At 44.9% G+C, this 18,860-nt stretch overlaps 1 protein-coding gene across 2 annotated transcripts in view; it reads left to right on the top strand.

The window, feature by feature from the left end:
• GDNF (glial cell derived neurotrophic factor) overlaps positions 1 to 18,860 on the top strand; it is a 39,638-nt gene that overhangs the window by 608 nt on the left and 20,170 nt on the right. The window contains exon 2 of one of the 2 annotated variants that reach the window (XM_081945294.1): positions 11,966 to 12,106. The exons of the other annotated variant lie outside the window; for it this stretch is intronic. The gene's annotated coding sequence lies outside the window, so the exon portion shown is untranslated. The remainder of the gene's footprint in view (positions 1 to 11,965; positions 12,107 to 18,860) is intronic. 2 annotated transcript variants of the gene reach the window in all.

Raw genomic sequence — 18,860 nt, 5'->3', positions numbered from 1 at the left:
TCTTCCGTGTTGGGATCCACCATTCGTTTGTATTAAAAGGCAACGCTTCGCCCGCCTGGTTTTGTGGTGGGGAGGGGGATCCCTAGAAGTTTCTGCCTTGGTTACCGGTAGTTAGTCGGGGAGGAACAACACACACACACCAGAGTAAGAAGGTTCAGAATATTACAACCCAAAGTTTTTGTTTTGTTTTGTTAACTTCTCTCCTGGAAGGAATGCTACGGGTCCCAGGTCTCAAGCGATTCCCAAAGACTTGGGGGACAATTTTAGAAAGATGGTTAATCTAGGACCAAGGGATTGAGAAATGCTAGGAGTTGGTATCCTCCAATGGAATCTCCCCAGGGGTGGGGTCTTCCCCTCCTTCTGTTCGCTCAGTCTCCAGCATGGGCAGCATTGGCCAAAGCACAACCGTTACTTTAAATTTGGCGTGTACACCTCTTAATACAACAGAATCAATTCACTGATCCAGATGACTGTAGCTAGATTACTTTACCTCCCTTTTCCACTTTTTTTCTTTTCTTTTTTTCTTTTTCTTCAATGCCTGGAATGGTTTACTGGCTGGCTCTCTGCCTTAAATCCCAAGAATCAATTCCTGCAAGGGTGGGTACATACGTGTCACATTTCTTTCCCTCTTAGTTGAGATTGTCCCTCTTCTACTTTTATCTTTGGGTCAGTCCTGCAAGGTAGATAAAACCGAGGGATGGGTTACTGGTTCTAAAGCACCCAATGGATTTCTTGGAACTTGGAACTGGGTCTTCTCCCCACCCCCACCCACCCCAATCTGGTGTTTCAGCTCCATATTCTGGAAGAGTTTGTGTGAAGGCAGGGCTATTGGTTCATGGATTAGTGCATTAATCACATTCTTCCCTGTCTATTCAGAAATAACACGGATTCCGTTCCGGGTTTTTTTCTCCCAAATAAGTCTAGCATCAAAGCTCCCTCTTTTTTTTTCTGCCAAATTCTTTCATGAAGGGGCTGATCTGGAACATGTGTGTAGTTTGTTTCTTAGCCTTCGTTTCTGATTTGGGGAGAAGAAATATTGGGCCGTGACTGAGCCCAGTTTGCCTATTTATTTCCCCCCCTGCAAAATTAAGCTTTGAAAAAAAACGTGCATTAAGGATCAGCAATAAACTTGCTTGTGGCTTTCAAGATCTTGATCAGGTGACGTGCGAAGAAACAATGTACGGTGTTTAAGCCACAAAGGGTGGCTTAGGGGCTAAGGCGCTGAGCTTGTCAATGAGAAGGTCAGCAGTTTGGTGGTTCAAATCCCTAGCACCGCGTAACAGAGTGAGCTCCCATTATTTGTCCCAGCTTCTGCCAACCTAGCAGTTCGAAAGCATGTAAAAATGCAAGTAGAAAAATAGGGACCACCTTTGGTGGGAAGGTAACAGCGTTCCATGTGCCTTCAGCATTTAATCATGCTGGCTACATGACCACGGAGACTTCTTCAGACCGCGCTGGCTCCTCGGCTTTGAAACGGAGATGAGCACCGTCCCCTAGAGTCGGGAATGACTAGCACATATAAGCGAGGGGAACCTTTACCTTTTTAAACCACAAACCAGGTTAAAGACCCTCCTGTCAAAAAAGGCTTAGAATTGAAAGCTTTGGTTAAAGTAGCATCAACGGTTTCTAGCCCGCCTTACTTTTTCCCTCTTGATGTTCTCTTTTCCCCCCTCTTTTTCAGAGATCCCAACAGAGCTAGGGAGGAGAAAGAAGAATGCCTAAAAGTGTGTTTAGGGCAGCGTTTCTCAGGCTGGGAAACTTTAAGCTGTGTGGACTTCAACTCCCAGAAGCCAAGGCTGGCTGGGGAATTCTGGGAATTGAAGATCTGAACATCTTAAAGTTGCCAAGGTTGAGGAGTTTCCCAAGGCAAGCAGATAGACATTGACGGCAGCCCTCTGTGCTAAGCAAAAGCCAAAACCATTTAGGAGAAGAATCTAAATACCCGCTTTCTCTGAGTACACTGATCCCCCAACATGCCTTGATCTCCTTTCCCCTCCATTTGCAGAAAACAGGAAGACATTCCTGTATGCCATCACTGCCTTTATTCAGTCTCTTGGAAATCCCAGGCCAAATATGCGCTGTTGCATCTGCACTAGAAAAGGTAATCAGATCCAAGTATGCAGAGAGATACTTTGGCTGGGCCTCCCGGAGACTAGTCAAAGCAGGAATATGATGTATGTATGTGTATGTAATAGGTATGTGTGCATACTTGAAAGCCTGGCCTGTGCGGGGCATTAAGGCAGGCAATAGCATCATGCAGAACCCAGTGCAAAGATATAGAATAGGTTGTCCCAAAGATGCTTTTTCAAGAGGCCGCTGGACTTTCTGGTTTTTCTTTGAACACGTTTCGCTTCTCATTCAAGAAGCTTCTTCAGCTCTGGACTCCTTCATCATCAGAGCTGAAGAAGAAGCGAAATGTCTTCTTGGATGAGAAGCGAAACGTCTTCAAGGAAAAACCAGAAAGTCCAGAGCTGAAGAAGCTTCTTCGATGAGAAGCAAAACGTCTTCAAAGGGAAATCAGAAAGTCCATTTGCCTCTTGAAAAACCATGATCTCCATAGACATAGAGAATAGGTAGCACCTGGTTTAACCGTAACTGTGAGAAGGATCTAGGTGTCCTAGTGGGTCACCTTTAATCCCTTCCAACCCTGTTATGTTATGTCAATGTCTGTAATAAAAAGTTTCATATGGAGTTAGCATATCTCAGAGCAGCTTTGTGTAACTCATGGGGCAGAGTAGCAGTCTCCAAGACTGGATGATAAGTTGAGCCGGTCGTTTTCCGAAATATATACCCTTTTGACCTCTTTGATTAAGGGACTTTGCACTGACTTAAAAAAGAGATACTTTGATGTTAGGTTCCCATGACAAGTTAAACCATGGTTACCTAAGCTGTGATTTAGAGAATGAACATGATTTTTTGGGGTTCTCATGAGCCTCAGGACCTAAGAGTACCTGGGCTGGGTTGGCCCCATGAGTCAAAGCTGTGATGGGATGATTTCATCTGTGACTCAGTATGTCATGTGAAAACTATTGTCATATCTTGGGGGATTTTAAGGTTCAGGAGGGAAGAGACCCACAGATCTATCATTTCATCAGGCACTCAACTTGCCCATTAAATTCAGCAGCAATGATTAAAACTCGTAGCAAATTAAATCTGAACCTTTATTGTCAGATGAGTTAAAATGCTTGAGTGGCAATAGCTATAGACTTATATACCACTTCACAGTGCTTTACAGCCCTCTCTAAGTGGTTTCATAGTTAGCATGTTGCCCCCAACAATCTGGCTCCTCATTTTACCAAACTCACAAGGATGGAAGTCTGAGCCAACCTCACTGAGCCAGTGAAAATCGAACTGCTGACAGTCGGCAGTCGGCAGAATTAGCCTGCAGTACTGCATTCTAACCACTGCACCAGCACAGCTCTTCATAATATATTTAAGGTGCTTTCTAAACTACCTGGTTGATATTGCAACGTAAGCAGGATTCTTCCATTGGGAAGAACATCTGGACTGCTTCAATTTTACACATTCAGAAATGGATACTAAGCAGTGGTGGGTTACGGGCGGTACACCCCGGTACGGGCATACCAGTGGCAGCTGGGAGCAGTGGCCATTGTACCGGAACGGTGTTTCTGTTGGGCCCACCCACCCGCCCTCATTCCTTACCTGTTTTTAAGCTAGCGGGCCATTTGCGCCTGCACAACCTCTGCCGAGCAGCTGGAGCATCGCAGGGCGGTGGGGTGTGCATGCGTGTGCAACACGCGTGCCCATGGTGAATGCCTGGCCCCGTCACAGCGTACCGGTTGCGACAGGATATGGAACCCACCACTGGTACAGAGGGAAGCACTTCCCTCTCCCTGCTAAACCATTTTGCCGTACTAGGGTTAGGCTTTGAAAGACAGTATCCATAGCAATATGAAGTTGCCTTTTCTAAAGTTCTACAGTATATAGGTTAGCATACCCATGATCCATCCCAAACTAACTAACGGGTTCTGTGTATTTACAAAGGGGAGGAGCTGAGTGCAGTGACTGGAAGAAGCAATTGGTTTCTACTACCCTCTAGTGGTACTTTCAAATAGTATATTTTTTTTACACATATCAGGATCTCAGCCTTTCCCAGCCTGGTGTCCGCAAATGTGTTGGGGAAGGCGGAACTAGTTTAAATTCCTAAAAGGAAATGAGCACAATTAATCAAAGATGGTGATCCACCAGCCAAATCAGAGATGTGGCATGATTTAATTGCTCTCCAGATCTGGTTTTGAGGATCCAAGTAGGGGCACAATAGAAACCAAGATAAATGAAGTCCAAATTGGTGGTTTAATAGTGGTGGGGGAATGTATTGGCAAACCTGTAGGTACCGTATATTAGCACTTCTTTATTCTTGGCATTTAACATGGGGTTCTAAGAATGATGTTTTGTTTGTTACTGATCCCATCCTTCCCCACTACTTGTTCCATTTTTTTCCTACAAAGGAAGAAAACTTGGAACTCCTGCTGAATGCCTTTACGAGCACTGGAAGGCCCATTTCACTGCATCCAAACTATTTACTCTCAAATAATTTTTGTTTTCGGTGAAAAGTTCACATGTGAATTATTTGAGAACGAGTGAAATTTGGTCTTCCCCTTTTCTGGATGCTGAACACAGTGCAGGGAAAATAGGATGGTGGATCAAAACAACCGACTCCTCAATCCAAGTAGAAGTTTAGACACTGCATGACAGGGGTTTGGTGGGAAACAAGACGTTTATAAATAAAGTACTTTGGATTTTTAGCTTCTTTTTTAAAAGGCAGGTATAAGTGCTGTCAGGCCTGGGAGCCATCTATTACATTGGGCCTTCAAGCCTACCACATTTTCTACTGTGGAGAAATGGGAGGGGGGATTATATGGAGTGGGATAGATATAGTCAAAATAACATTCCTTTCTCAGAGAGTCAAGGTCATCCTACCCTGCACCTGGAGTGGCGTGACTGGGAGGCATCTCCAGTTGGGACAGTTGCACGTGATGGACATGTGCGTGCTGTGCAGGGACTTGAACTTTCACTTGGGTGGGGAAAACCTGGAAACCTTCAGATTTGGGTTTTCCCAGATGTGCCAATATGACATCTCTAATAAAATGGGACTTTGAGGAAACGCAACCCTCGGAGTCTTCTTTCGTTGGGGATGTTACTTGGAACCTCGACAACAGTCTTTGCTATTGCAGCTCTGGTAAAATCTTGGCCAACCTGAGTAGACTGGAGTGGATTTAATTGTCCAAATTGTGACTCACAATAAAGGAACTTTATTTATCACTTGCACATTCAGTTCTCCATGATAGAATGTTGCTCAACGTTGCCACCTGACCCATGAAAGATGATTATACTCCCAAAGTCTAAATGACTTGTTTTGATCCTTCTCTACGGAGCAATTCTAGTCTATTAGAGCCTCTAATGAATGGAGCTACACTTTGGTTTATAGTTCCTTCACCATCACCATCCTTGGAGAAGGAATCTTATTAGAATAAGGTGATTAATTCACTGAAATAAGATTAGAAAAATGCGGCTCTGGGAAGGGAGAGCAGAGAATGCAAAAGAAGAAGAGTGAGTTATCAGAAAGTTTTCTGTTTGTAGTAAGTTGTTATGATGTGCATTCCAGGGCTAACAGTGAAATGTTTCTGGACACAAGACTCAGAATTTGGTTTCCTTGGAAGGAGTTAACTGAAGATTGCAGGGGGGGAATTAAAACAAATAATATATTAACTATATAAACTGCACTTGTAGGACAGAAAAGCATTCCCTAGCACAGAAAAAGTGGAAGTAAAAATAGATAAATTTGTATCTGCTTTTAAAATTTATATCTAATAAAATCATACTAAAAGGAAAAAAATAGCGAAGAGGCTTATTGCTCTTAAAGACAAGGTAAGATTTTGTACGTAATATATTAAAGCTTAGGTCATCATGAATTTGTTACTCTTTAGAGAATCACATTTTTTTTCTACAGCTGACAAATATGGCTATCCCTCTGAAAACCAAAATCACACTCTAAGGTAGTTCCTTACCTTTGACTGAGTGCTACAAAAATATGAATAATTTTATATTCTGGGATCTTTCAGGACATATCTTGGTTAAGATCTGGCCAAATCTCCTGCCTTATTGAGGAAAAAAAATACTATTGCCTTCCTGAGATTCTGCCTCTGAAGATATGAGAAAGACCTATAACTGTGATGGCGAACCTATGGTATGCATGCCAAAAGTGGCACAACAAGCCATGTCGCCCAGCACGCGTGGCCTTCCCTGGTTTTCTGGTGTGTATGTGTATTTGACGATCAGCTGTCTTCACAAGTGCGGCAGTGCTGAAAACCGGTGTGCACATGCGCGCCAGAACCCTGAAGTTCAGCTTTTATGAAGCGTGATCCCTTTGCGTGCACAGCAGTGCTAAAAACCAGCCTGCGCATGTGTGCCGGCCAGCTGACCATCGGGCACGCATGCGTGTCAGAACCCGGAAGTTTGGCTTTTCCGGAGCGGGTCCCTGACAAGCGTAAATGTACACGCAACATTTCCACGTCACCGACCTATAGCAAGGATGGAAATTAATTTGATGGGCAACCTGTAAATATTTATGAACTACACCTCCCAGCATTTTTTACTACTAACCATTCAGTAACTTTATTACTTACTTTAGTAGCAAAGTAGTAACTTTACTACTAACCATGCAGATTAGAGTTCTTCTGACTTCTGGTTCATCAACATTTGTAATACTATTTGTTTCCCACCCTTGTTTTAAGGTAAACTAGCATAAGCAAGACCCAATTTTCCTCAAAGACGTGCTTGAGATTTTGTAGAACTAAATAGATCTAAAATTATTTGTATGCAATATTTGATCTACTTAGGATGTATTCGCCATTCTTTCCGTTTTCTGTTCCTCTCTAACAGTGACAGTCATCACAAATAGCACAAGAGAGAAGCAAATGTTTTTTCTAACGTTCTGTCAACATGGAAATGATTTATTGTACTGAAAAATCCCATGTCTGTTTCACTTGGCTGCCAGTTAAACAAAAACCCAAGGCAAAGTCTAAGGCTAGGTGCCAGGAAAGAAATAGACAAGGGGCCTCCACATTGCCTAGACATTGTCAATTTGATTCCAGTGCAAGGTCTCTCGGGGTTGCTAGTCCGAAATGTACCTTTACATCCTTTGACAGAAGAAAGGCAAATTCCACTATTAGATCAAATAGGCTGGAGGCAGTGGTGGGATTCGGCCGGTTCCTACCACTTTGGGAGAACCGGTTGTTAATTTTGTGAGCAGTTTGGTTGAACTGGTTGTTGGAAGAAATCATTAGGGCAGAGAGACAATTGTTACTTTATTTGAATTCCACCACTGGCTGGAGGGTATTGAGAAGCAGAAAGATAGGGAAGGACAGAGATTTGTTTAAAATGTAACTTTGTCATTCCATTGTAGTTGCTGTCTTTAGGTGCAATAGGAGACTCAAGTCTTCCATCCTCTCCCGATGGCTTTAACTAACAAGCAGACAATCCCATTTCTGGGGTTTTAGAGGCACTCAGAATAGAATTAGCAGAGTAGCACAGGTTTCAAGCAATAGTAGCTTATTTCTGAGTAGGTCATAATTTTCACAATGTTCTTCTCACCAACATCCTTTGTTGAGTCACAGAGGTGCTTAGTCCAAATATGACTATGTCCTATAACAGTGATGGCGAACCTTTTTGGCACCAAGTGCCAAAATATTTGCATGGAAATGTTGCACGCGTGTGTGCGCTTGTTGGGGCCGCATTTCAAACTTCCAAACTTACTGGTTCTAGCACACATGCATGCCTGACAATCAGGCTGGTTTTCAGCACTGGCGCACATGTGAAGGGATCACGCTCTGGAAAGGCTGAACTTCCAGGTTCTGGTCCGTATGCACACCCAACAATCAGCTGGCTAGCACACATGCGCACACCAGTTTATGGCACTGTTGCGTGTGTGAAAGAGAGCTGATCATCGCATGCGCATGCGTGCCAGGAACCCAGAAGACAAACAGGCAAGGCCACGCGTGCCGGGCAACATGGCTTTGCATTCCACTTTGGGCACGCATGCCATCAGTTCTATAACCTCACAATAATGCCTCATAAAGAGTTGTTTTTCAGATCCTTCATCATCTTAATAGCTCTCCTTTCAACTTGCTCCAGAACTTGTCATTGCTATAGTATGGTGCTCTGAATTGGTACTTAACCCCAAATGAGGTCTGGCCTGGGTGAAAACAATTCCTTGTTTCCTATTTAGCTGAACTCTATGATCCTGTTAATGTCCCTCAAATTAGAATTGCCAATTGCATCCTGTTGTAGGACCATGTTTAACTTGTCGTTAACAAGGACACCCAGTTCCCTTACCCATGTGTTTGCCAAGCCAAGTCTCCACCTTCTTGTCCTTGTGCTTACATTTTTCCTGCCCGATGCAGAACTTAACCTTTCTTCCTGTTACATTCTATCCTGTTTATTTCTACCCACTGCTCAAGCCTACCCAGATCTGTTTTAATCTTATCTCTTTCTTCCAAAATATTTGCTGCCTCTCCCAGTTTGGTATCTCCTCCACTCCCTCATTCAAGTCATTGATGAAAATGTTAAACAGCACAACTTGGCAATATGTTCAAAGTTGATGGCCCATACAGATGTCAACCTGACAGAACTGTAATTTTTGGGATCCTCCTTTTTCCCTGTTTTGAAGGCGGAGATCTCAAAGATTTCAGAAGGTAGTTCTATGATCATTTAGTTCCTTCATCATTCATCAGCCTTCATCAGATTTTAAAAAACCAAGCTGTCTTCTAAATTGTAATTCCTCTTATTCACCCAAAAACATTTCCTGCTCAGGCAGGAAGCCCTATACCATTTCAGACAAATAGTTGTCCAATCTCTTCTTAAAAACTTTCACTGCTGGAGCATTATAACTTCTGGAGACAAGTTGTTCCTCTGATCAATTGTTCTAACTGTCAGCAAATTTCTCCTTAGTTCTAAGTTGCTTCTCTCCTTGATCAGTTTCCATCTATTGCTTCTTGTCCTGCCCTCAGATGCTTTGGAGAATAGCTTGAGTCCTTCTTCTGAGAGAGATGCCTCATCATCATCACACATTTACTACTTTCTTCTTACAATGGACCCACATTATGTTTGACCTTCTTTTATTTCTTACAAACCCAAACTTATCCTTTTTGGGGGGGTTGCTGTGTCTCACAAAACTCAGTCTTTCTGAGGCTATAACCTTTCTGATTATCATATTTCTGGTGGAGTTATTGCGTTTTCAGGGGATAATCTTGTATTTTTCTTTGGCTGTGTTTCTCTCCATTTCTTGCACATTTCTTCCCTTTTTCACTTCACTATTTTAGAGAACTTTGCATTATTTATGTATCTTCAGATTTCTCTAGCTTTTACCTCTCATGGGGCTTGCTTCCAAGTGCACCTTATTTGCCTAGACATTTCCTTTACGCCTGTTCCCCTGAAATATTTGAAGCCATTACACCTGAACCCAGGGGTGGGCTTCAAATTTTTTTAGCAAGGGGTTCTTTGTTTAGTTGCTGGGTGGGCATGGCCATTGTGGGTATGGCCTAGTTGGCCTCCTGCACCATGGCAGGGGGGGGGCATTTTTGCCTTCCTGGGACTCTGGAGGCTTTTCTTGAGCCTCCGGGAGGGCGAAAATGGCCTCCCCAGGCTCTGGAGGCCAGAAATGGGCCCAAACTTTCAGTAGACCCATTTTTCACCCTTCCCAAGCTTCCGCGCATGCCCTGCACTTATCTGCATCCAAAATGGGCCAGGTGGGGATTCTTGGGAGGGGAGGGGAGGGGAGAGGTGGGTGGGGCGGGGCCAGCCAAGAGTGGGATTTGAGGGTTCTCTGAACTGCACAGAATCTTAGCTAGAGGTTCTCCCGAACCCCTGCAAACCCCCAGCAGCCTACCCCTGCCTGAACCGCCTTCCTTTCAAAATCTGGCCTTCTGAAGTCCAGGAAGCAGGTCTGCCTCTTCTCAATTACTTTTCATCTTTCTCTAGCTTTTTTTTTTGCTTGTAACTCATTGATTCCCTCATCACCAAAAGCCTTAAAAGAGGAAGCAAAGAAGAAGAACATATTGATATTCTTGTGAGTTTGGTGGTCAAGGTTTTACCTAATGCCCCACAATCAGGCCAGCCAGGAGAAGACCCATTTGAGAAGGTCAAGACATATTGCCAGGGTTGAAATAAGGTGGAATCAATTTTGTCTGCAAAAAAAAAAGAGGAGTGCTTTACATTCATAATATGGGTATGTTGCAGCATTGCCTTCCTACTTTAGCATTAGCACATGCTTCTTCAAGCACACCCCTGGAACATAGGTCATCAAGAGTCTTGTTTATGTGATGAGTAGGGAAGGTATGAATGAACAGGTGAACCAAGCAGCCCTCCTTCCTTCCTACTTATTGAGGAGTTGAATGCCAATCTCTTGGGCATAGTATCCCTGAAGGTCCAAGTTCAGATTATGCTAACTGAATTATCCCATCACTTGCATGAGTAGTTGAACCTTTTTTGTTGGACAAATGGACCTTAGAGCTCGTTTAAAGCAATAAGTCTAGACTCTAGGCTGGCAGGCTGTAGTGTGGGGAAGGAAGTAGGTACTTTTCAGTCCAAATTTATTTGATTGCTGAAATGTGTCAATGCAGTTCTTTCTTAATGTCTGCTGCATGGGTTTTAGGTAAGACTCTTGATATGCTTCCCTGATATATTTATGCCAAATCATAAATAAGTAAAAAGTGCAAGAGATTAAAAGTGGAGGGGAAACTGTGTCTGCAGCAATGACTTAGTGCAGGGCCTCTCCTTTCTCAGTCCCTTGGAACTGGAGGCCATAAGGGAGAAATAACCTCAAGCTAATTTTTGTCTTTTGATCTCAAGACAACACAAGGATACGATAACATTATTTACAATTACCCTTGGATTCTTTGAAATTAGTTGGCTATAATTCTGATCTGAATGTGACTGGACTCTAGAGATACCCATGACCCAGGGTTTACATAACTCAATTTTTAGGACTTGCACAACACATTCAGCCATAAAGTAACCACTATCTAGAATCTCATGACAGCTACACTTCATTGTGGCTGTTTCGATGTGTCTTGTGAACATAGCCACTGTGTCTTTAACTCAGAGTCACCGTGGCTCAGTGGTTAGAATCAGTGGTGGGATCCTCCCGGTTTAAGAACCGGTTCAGTGATTGCGCAATTTGTGCGTGAGCGCATGCTGTGTGCGCATGCGCAGTTTGAAGAAATCTTCACTTCCGGGTTTCTTTGGAGGAGTGACACAGCTGATTCGTGTGGCGAATCAGCAGAGGAGATAAAGGTAGGAAAATAGCACCGGTGGGCCTTTCTGATCATCGGGGCTAACCGGTTCGCTCCCAGCTGATTGTTGGAGCTGACGGTTCGCCCAAACTGGTAGAATCCCACCCCTGGTTAAAATGCAGTACTGCAGGCTATTTCTGCTGACTGCCGACTGCCTGCAATTTGGCAGTTCAAATCTCACCAGGCTGAAGATTGACTCAGCTTTGCATCTTTCCGAGGTCGGTAAAATGACAACTCAGATTGTTAGGGGCAACATGCTGACTCTGAAACCGCTTAGAAAGGGCTGTAAAGCACTGTGAAGCGGTATATAAGTCTAAGTGCTATTGCTATTTCTATTACCTCTGGCAAATGTACTCATGAATCAATCTTCACTCTAGCTGTTGCTTCTCTTTCTTTCTCATCATTGCCCTCTCCTTCTTTGCCTAAAATAGTTGGTGAACAGACCAACCATAAAAACCTTAGTGTTCTTCCTTCATATCATCACCTTTGTGAGGCCCAGGGAGCAAGAAATACATCAACAATTAGATTGCATTTGTGAAGAGAAGCAACTGAACAGGATTCTGGTGGGTTGTGTACCTTTGGCTAGTACCAAACCATTATTTGGTACCATACTATTCATACTGATGTTGCCCCTTCTTTCTTTTATGGCAAAGCATTTGGGAAGCCCAGAACTACCAGAGAGGAAGAAGATTGGAAAGCCTCTTCTTTGAGCAGTTTTCAAAAGAGGAAGGGGACAAGAGGATAGAATATGATTACTAGACCAAGACTGGACACTCCTACTTCATGAACACAATGTATGCAATTAGTTTATGGTGTTTCACCTCACATAAGTCTCAGCCATGATAGTATCTGATCAACCTCATCTACGCTTTGAAGTTAAGCAGGGTCAGGATTGTAAGTGTTTGGATTGGAGACCACCTGAAAGAAGGAATTCCAGGACCGTAGGGTAGATAAACTAGAAAGATGGAATAAAATATATATATATTCTGGAAGAAGGCTATAGCAAAACTGTTTCCATAATACTTCCACGAAAAATAGAAAAAAGTACAAAACTTCACTTGAGGGCCTCTTTGTCTTATGATAGCATGAGAAGCTAGAAAAATGGTTTAGGTGACTAAACCATGGCTAACCATGGTTCAGGATGCTATAAGTTGCACAACATTCTCAGAGATTCTTCCCATCCTGCTTACAATCTTTTTGGACTGCTGCCTTCTGGCAGAAGATACAGAACAATTAAAACTAGGACCACACCGTCTTCTGAATAGCTTTTCTCCCAGAGCTATGATTGCACTCAACAATGAGCTAAAGGGCCACCATCAGTGAGCTATTGGACAGCACTACTTGATCTGTTGTGTGGATGCTTGGGTGGTTTAGGGGTGGGGAATTTTTGGTAGGTGGAGGTGTGTTTGGGTTTTTGTGTGTGTTGGGCCTGGTCTCTGGGTGTTATGTGAATTTCGTTGTGTGGGTGCACTGAGTATATACGTACCATGACAATAAATTAAATTAAATAAGTATAAAAGCTGAGGGATCAACAGAAATGAATTGTCCCATAGCCCTGGTGGTGAAGAAGCTTTGGAACAAGTCTTCTAGCGTACAATTATTTTGGAGTGGGAAGTGGGAAGGCTGAGCAAAGAATGGAAGGGAGAATAGATACAAACAGACACAGAGGATGACTTTGTTGGCAGCTTATCTCATAAACAGCAACACAGCCCAGCTGGCAAGAAATCCTGGAAGAAGCTTTTCAAATCATTTAATCACACACTATAAATGAACACTGGAAATTCCACTTTGCTTCCAAGATATAATATTTACACAAGGCTGGCATTAAGGATACCTTACTGAAATCTGTGCAGTTCTTGCTCCCTCGGTCTTGTCCAACTACGTGTGACTGATACACACATGCACATTCGTTTGCAAAGTGCTGTAGGAGAAGTAGAAATTGGTACTTTATTCTTTTATAACTCTCCTAAGCTTCCTTTGCTTTATCCTTTTGAATGCCTTTGGAAACCCGTGGAACTTTCTAGATAGGCTTAGACAGACACCATGGAGCGTACTTGTGATGAAAGATGCACAGATCTGTATATCTAAGGGCAATGTTTGCGGTTTGTGGTATCAATCAGATAAAAGTTGGTTGAAAAGGTGGTTGTCGTTGAAGCTCCGGCATCCTTTTGAATTTTGGAGTGCCGTCTAAGCCCAGACCAAGCGTTAAAGATGCTTAGAACTCTTAACTTTCTGATATCTTAAGTCAGGAAAAATAACAGGACTCAGCCTAGAACTGTGATGGTGAACCTATGGCATGTGTGCCATAGATTGCCCCGCCAGCTCCAGAGCGCATGCAGGCTCTGGCCAGCTGATTTTGGCCTTGATTTTCGGCCGTATTTCACCATTCGGAAGCTTCCCTAAAGCCTCCGGAGGGCGAAAAACCTCCCAACGCGCAAACCGGAAGTTTGGGAACAGACTTCCAGTTTGCGTGTTGGTTTGTTTTCACCCTCCCCAGGCTCCAAGAAAGCCGTGCAGCATGCACGGGTCAACAGGGGGGGTTATGCATGCATGCGCAGGGGGTACAGCGTGGAGGGCATTAAATTATGGGGGTGGGCATGTGAGCGCGTGTGATAGCGTGCGAAAAAGGTTCGCCATCCCTGACCTAGAACACGGAAGTAAAATTCATCCAGAATTAAGAATTAAGGCTAGAAAGAATACATCATCTTTTTAAAACCCTCCACAGGAAGAGGTTGCCTTTAAGTGTTTATTCCCATTGAAACCAAACTGACCAGGAGAGAGCTTCACTCGCCAGCTTGTTTTGAATCTATTGTTCCCTTGCTTTAGAAGCCTTAATCCAGGTCGTGTTGATAAACTGTTTATAATTGTTCAGTGTTAAGAGATAAGCATGCTGCAGATTTACCTGCATGGCCTTTTGCCATGAAAGATTGAAGACTTGGCAATGGAAAAAAAAAATTGGATGGGGAGTATTGCATGCTGGATCTCATTAAGCACCTGAAAACCCTTTTGCTTCCTTTGCCCATGACCTCCAAACTGCTTGCCATATCCAAAACTGGGGTCAAATGAAAGAAGACTCGTCTCCAATCAAAGGACAGTTTTGAAATATTTCCAGTGGAATTTAAGGCAGTCTGCACACCAGCCTGTTCTGGTGAAATGAGCTGAAAGGATGGGAAATGCCTTGATTGGTCCCAGATTGCCTGTTTGCAAGGCGGATAATGGCTTCAGTGGGGATAGGAAAATTCAGCCAAAAGAGCTACGTTTTCTTCCAACTCTGCAGATGACTTTTTCTCTTTTTTTTCCTGTTCTCATCTCTGCTTAACCACTCCCCCGATCCCAGTTTTACCAGGCATGGTACCCATACGACATTTAATGATTGGAAGTTGCCCAATTGTTGCTTTTTTTTATGTGAAAGGCAGACGAACCTTCTTCTGTAAACAAGCGAGAGGCCCTTAAACTGTAACCCACTCTGAACTGAAAAAGAACGAACGAATGAGCATTTCGAAGACCATAGAAAACGTCAGCTCCATGGGGCATTTATAATAATCTTTGTCTGAGCAAGCCCAGAAGGTTTTATCCTTCACCAAACCAGGTAACCACACATCTGGGGCCCAGATGAGATTTTTTACAGATGTATTTGAAATCCTAAAGCCTCTCTTCTCTCTCTCCCTCCACTCTGCGAGTTGTATATTATTAGTTGAACATCTGCAAAGGAGGTACAGTTTCTGCATCTTTAGTAGAGGTACAGCTGTACCTTTGATGAACCTTCTAAAGGAAATGAGAGAATGGCTCTCCCATTCTGCTGCTTGTAATAGCTTTCCCTGACAGGAGTTGTCCTGCTAAGAATAGAATTTCTCCTCCTTGGAAGGAAACAAAGCAAATGACACAGGCAATCTTGAGCATTAAGGTTTATGGACAGTCAATCCATCTCTTTTGCAGAATTTGATCAGGGCAGCGGCTGCCTTTTACTTGTAAATCTTCTTACACACACCTTATTACCAAGGTGGGAAACCTGGGAGTTTTTTAGATTGGAAGCAGTGGTGGGATTCAACTCACTTAACAACTGGTTCTCTGAAAATGTGAGTGCACGTGCATGCGCGGCTTCTGCCACGCGGCAAGGGTTGACCGAGCAGCTTTTTGGGGCCTACTCCGCTCCATCTCTGCTCTCCGGGGCAGCGGCTGCTTCTCTTCGCTGCTGCTCTTACTGGGAGAGAGAGCGTCTCTTGTGCAATGTAGCAGCTGTGAGTTGCCACTTTCCTCTAAGTCCCATCTGGAAAGCATGGGGCACAGAGAGACAGCAGCCATGTTGAATGCTGCTAATCTGTACTGCGCATTTTCCGGATGGGACTTAGAGAAAAGTAGCGACTCACAGCTGCTAAATTACACAAGAGACGCTCTCTCTCCCAGCAAGAGCAGCAGCGAAGAGAAGCAGCTGCTGACCTGGAGACCACATGGAGCGTTTCTGCAAGCAATCGAGCTTTGGCAAGGGACTGCTGCAAGATGTCTGCTGCAGGGCTTTAGGTAATAACCGTCCAGTAGTTTGAGGCCAGAGTGGGGTAGCAGCATGCGGGTGGAGGCCTGGGGCAAGGCTGGAGCTGGGGAATGGCGCATTCCCTGATCCAGCCAAGGTGGGCAGCGAGTGGGTGGCGGCTCTGGTGCAAGGCTGGAGCTGGAGAATGGTGCATTCCCTGGGCTCCGACCCAAGACGAAGGGTGAGCGAGCGGCATGAGCAGAGCAGGCGAGGCACAGAGATTAGCTGGACTGTCTGGTCCACGTGGTGAAGGAAAGATAATATATAGGGTAGGGCAGGTTGGGGTGGGCAGAGTGGGGCTAGCCAGTGGTCAATTTTACTGGTTCTCTGAACTGTGCAAAACCATAACAACCGGTTCACCTGAACCGGTCTGAACTGGTTGAATCCCACCTCTGATTGGAAGTGCTTTTCAAAAAGCTCTCCCTGGAAACTTTTGGGTTAAAATCCTGAAATCCTATGAATTGCAACTAATTTGTATGGTCTAACCTGGAACCAGGTTAATTTTACCTTGAGTCTGCAGGAGAGTATCAAGTTATAATTTGCGACCAAGATAGAAACTACTGTGTTTCCCCGAAAATACGACAGGGGCTTATTTTCTTTTGCCCCACGAAATATGGCCTTGGGCTTATTATCAGGGAGGGCTTATTGTTTTGGAGCTGCCGGGCAGCTGCTCCCTTGTGAACTGGCTCCCGAAGAGCCGGGCACAGCCTCAGGGGCGAAGTAGCCATGAGGTAACCATGTTCATGAGCAGCCACCCGGCAAATCCCCTCTCCAGCCAGGCAGAGTGCCATTCACTGACCTAGGCGGTATCCCTAAGGTGCCAAGCCATGTGACGCTCTGTCCGCTCCCCAGCTCCCATGGCTTGGCACATTCAGGATACCCCCTAGGTCAGTGCATGGAGCTCTGCCCGGCTGGAGAGGGGAGCTGCGCGAGCACCTGTTCCGCCCGCAGCCTCACCAAGCCCTTGCGCAGCTCTCCCAGGGCACCGCCGCTGGCCGCTGCTGCCCACCGTTGCCCACCGCTGCCCCGCTCCGAGCATAACTTCCAAACTCCAAAACTCGAGGCTGAGTCTTCCAGCATCGGCCACTCTAGGAGTGCTCTCTATGGTGGGCCGGCTGCTGGACAGAGAGTCTTCCAGACAGAGAGTCTTCCCAAAAATATGTGTTTTACGGTGGTCTTAGGCGGCCCCTGCGAAAGGGTCATTTGACCCCCAAAGGAGTCCCGACCCACAGGTTGAGAACCGCTGGTCTAGTTTAATGAAAAGGACTAGGGGAGACATAATAGCAGTGTTCCAATACCTCAGGGGTTGCCACAAAGAAGAGGGAGTCAAACTATTCTCCAAAGCACCTGAGGGCAGGACAAGAAGCAATGGGTGGAAACTAATCAAGGAGAGAAGCAACTTAGAACTGAGGAGAAATTTCCTGACAGTTAGAACCATTAATCAGTGGAACAACTTGCCTCCAGAAGTTGTGAATACTCCAACACTGGAAGTTTTTAAGATGATGTTGGCTAACCATTTGTTTGAAGTGGCGTAGGTTTTCCTGCCAAAGCAGGGGGTTGGAGTAGAAGACCTCCAAGGTCCTTTCCAACTCTGTTATTCTATTATAAAAGTTTTGGAAATCTTATGCAAGAGAGCTGTAATCTAGTGTCTGTCATAGCTGTCACAAACAGGAACCATCCTTTTCTAAATTCAGGCATCACTACTCAGCTATTGTATATGTGGCAAATTAGAAGGTCAAAAAGGCAGTGGCAAAGGCTCCTGGCAGTGCCAGCCCAGAAACATTGTTAATTAAACATAGGGCAAAGTAACAACTTGACAGATTAACAGAGTTAGAAGGGCCTTTGGAGGTCGTCTAGTCAAAGCCCCTGCTCAAGTAGGAAACCTTATACCATTTCAGTCGACAGTCAAATGGGGAGTGACTTCCACCTCCGATCCATTGCAGGAAGCCATCATGAACTCATAGCTGCCCTCCAGCTATACTTCCCACTGCTCAAAATTAGTTGTTGTCTAACTTAGATAATTCACTTGGGCAGAGGGGAAGTAAACATGGGCCAATACATAACCAGTGGTGAAATTGATTTTTTTTACTACCCGTTCTGTGGGTGTGGCTTGGTGGGCATGGCAGGGGTAGGATACTACAAAATCCCCACTCCCTCCCCACTCCTGGGGGAAGGATACTGCAAAATCTCCATTCCCACGCCACTCCAGGGGAAGGACACTGCAAAATGCCCGCTCCTGGGGGAAGGATACTGCAAAATTCCCATTCCCTCCCCACTCCTGGGGGAAGGATATTGCAAAATCCCCATTCCCTCCCCACTCCTGGGGGAAGGATATTGCAAAATCCCCATTCCCTCCCCACTCCTGGGGGAAGGATACTGCAAAATCTCCATTCCCTCCCCACTCCTGGGGGAAGGATATTGCAAAATCCCCATTCCCTCCCCACTCCAGGGGAAGGATACAGTAAAATCTCCATTCCCTCCCCACTCCTGGGGGAAGGATATTGCAAAATCCCCATTCCCTCCCCACTCCAGGGGAAGGATACAGTAAAATCTCCATTCCCACGCCACTCCAGGGGAAGGACACTGCAAAATCCCCGCTCCTGGGGGAAGGATACTGCAAAATCCCCATTCCCTCCCCACTCCTAGGGGAAGGATATTGCAAAATCCCCATTCCCTCCCCACTCCTGGGGGAAGGATACTGCAAAATCTCCATTCCCTCCCCACTCCTGGGGGAAGGATATTGCAAAATCCCCATTCCCTCCCCACTCCTGGGGGAAGGATATTGCAAAATCCCCAATCCCTCCCCACTCCTGGGGGAAGGATATTGCAAAATCCCCATTCCCACCCCACTCCAGGGGAAGGATACTGCAAAATCCTCACTCCCACCTCACTCTGGGGCCGGTCAGAGGTGGCATTTGCTGGTTCTCTGAACTACTGAAAATTTCTGCTACCGGTTCTCCAGAACCAGTCAGAACCTGCTGAATTTCACCCCTGTACATAACAAAACTTGAACTTTGGGG

Source organism: Natrix helvetica (genome assembly GCF_964273705.1).
Source record: "Natrix helvetica genome assembly, chromosome: 2".
Lineage (NCBI taxonomy): Eukaryota > Metazoa > Chordata > Lepidosauria > Squamata > Natricidae > Natrix > Natrix helvetica.
The sequence above is the reverse complement of the archived record's forward strand: the minus strand, read 5'-3'. Positions and strand labels throughout refer to the sequence as shown.